This window comes from Macrobrachium nipponense, chromosome 24, assembly GCF_015104395.2.
Source record: "Macrobrachium nipponense isolate FS-2020 chromosome 24, ASM1510439v2, whole genome shotgun sequence".
In the NCBI taxonomy this organism is placed as follows: Eukaryota; Metazoa; Arthropoda; class Malacostraca; order Decapoda; family Palaemonidae; genus Macrobrachium; species Macrobrachium nipponense.
In genome coordinates, this window is record NC_061091.1 from 63,541,971 (window position 1) to 63,544,470 (window position 2,500).

A 2,500-nucleotide genomic window follows, 5' to 3' on the forward strand; every position below is an offset into this window, starting at 1 on the left:
GTTACCGTAGAATTACTATAAAACTGAGGTATGCTCTTCGAAGGCAATTAAAAGACTCGTGTTAGAACAACGGAAAACAATCGCGTCTCATTTGCCATTTGTCACTGATTTGCAAAGTTTGTTTCCATAATGGTATGCTGCTTCCATGTATTGCCATTTAGTGACAAATGACATTTAGAACTTTGTAAGAGATTCTGGTAGGGACGTTTCACTATGAAGTGACGGTTATGGTATTGCCGAACACGTGCACAATACGGAAAATAAATGTTTCAAATAGCCTATATAGTATTGTTCTAAAGTTGATCGAAAATACCTAGGTAGGCCTGTCATACCTAGTTGTACATCTTTGCAGCAATGTGAAGGTAGGTGGGGCTAAGTTGTTTGTTTTTATGTAATGTAGTATGTTTCTTCCATCGTTTTTTATGCCTTTCTTAGTATCTTACGTGAAAAAAGCTTAACTCTCTGGCTAGATTAGTAAATCGAGTAGGATAATTTAGCTCAAAAGTACCGGCTATTGTGCATTTTAAAATTTTTAGGAATCGTACCTACTACTAGTTGGATATAGCATAGCCTACCTTATGTAGGCTATAACTAGCTAAAGGACATGATTATATCTTTAATAATTGACTATGTATATACAGGATATTGGGGCAGTAGGAGGTACGGCAAACCCATTGATTAGGTAGTGGGCACAGTTGTGTTGTGTTAGGTTAGGTTAGTCTGGTCTGTTTTGTTTAGTGTTCCATTTAGCTATCTGTTTATAGGGGGAAACGATCTATTGGATCCATCGTCATCGCTTGGATCAGCCTTGTTCACTCAATATTTAATTGGTGAAACAAGAATACAATTAGGCTACATCTTTAAGCATACCATTCAAAAGATTGAAGTTTCGTTAACATAATGTGATATATGAAAGCGCCATACGAACTAAATTAGGCATGTGAGGTCTTTGTAAAATATGTTTTTAAGGCAGTTTTTAAATTTAATATGGCGTCCACCGACTGAGGTGCCGTTCGTAACCGCAAATGAGCCAACATCTTTCCCAGCCTTCTCAGCACACATTTGAACAATGTTAGCATATATATATGTAACGTTTATTGATCTCACTCAAGATTGCAGTTGTAATCAGCACAATGAAACAACATTTTGTTGCCTATATTAGTGAAAGTATGAAACCTCTTATTCCCGGGGTCATGGTTTGAACTGAAATTCATTTTCACCTTGTAATCGGTGATTTTATCCCTACTGCCATCACAACTGAAACTCCACAGTGCTTATTTGATTGTAATTATATATACATGTTTTGGTCTTAACTCACTCCAAATTGCACTTGAACTACATTGCGGTTCGTGGTTCCTAAGCGCTCACTCCACAAACACAGTTGCAGGCAGCACACGACTACACGGTTTAAGGTGCAAAGCTTTATTCCCATAATTGTTTACTTTACTCATTATTTAGTTTAACTTTACTTTGTTACTTCAAAGTGTTTAATTAATTCATGTCTATTATCCCTTTTTTGCAACCAAATTAACCCCGAATTTTACAGATAATTCTAAAGTAGATACGAGCAGACGACAAAATGACTCATCGTTGCCAATCTAGTGGAGCTTCACACATACGCCGATGCATTTACTAACTGTTTCCATGAATTCTAGTTGTCATAGTAATGCAATAATGATAAAATTGCTCTAATATGTATATATAGTACAAATAGATACGCTAATTTCACTTATTTCCCTGGTTTTGTGTAAGTCTTATACCCAGTTTCGAGGATAAACACATACCAATTGGCAACACTGATAAACAATAGAAAAGCGCGAACAATGCTACAGGTACTGTTCACAGCAAAACTGTTGATATTTGAGTCAGGAATCTATTTACTTTTTCAACAACGAATGTTTTAAAATTAATAATCATGAATTTATAACAAATTTATGCAATTCATTAGTACCTTATACTGCCGTTTAACTACGTATTTATTTAATTAATTATCTAGTGCACGCTTCTTCTTCTTCTTCTACCAAAAAATCGTAGTTTCATTGGATAAGTCGTGGTTGGAAGTCATTGTTTTTCGATTGTTGTGAAGAAAGTGCCCCAGCGTCTATGGGTACAAGTGGTGTGCGGATTTAGCACATGGAATGGGAAGTTTATTGACACAAGTGACTCCGCAAACATCGAAATTGTGTCAATCTTCTAAATATTCGGAGTTGTAAGTAAAAATTTTGAAAGCGTCATTGAGGTATGTGTGCACTGCGTAGAGGCAGACTTTCATTAACCTTTGTTTAATCTTAAAATATGACCTTAATCTCTAACTTTGGAGAAAATACTTACCTCGAAATGATAGGAAACTGGATCAGCTAGTCCAGTCGGTTGTTCCCCCCTATACCTAGTGCAAACCAAGGCCAATATGTGTATCCGACTATAAGCCTGTGAATAGGCTAGCTATGCTATTTCATTAAAATAAGTTGTATAATTTTCATAGAATAATGCAGTTACTGGT

At 35.9% G+C, this 2,500-nt stretch overlaps 1 protein-coding gene across 1 annotated transcript in view; it reads left to right on the forward strand.

Moving 5' to 3' along the window:
• Positions 1 to 81: 81 nt before the first annotated feature.
• LOC135205686 (uncharacterized) overlaps positions 82 to 2,500 on the forward strand; it is a gene marked incomplete in the record, with an annotated part of 452,407 nt that continues 449,988 nt past the window's right edge. The window contains 1 exon segment of the mRNA XM_064236602.1: positions 82 to 362.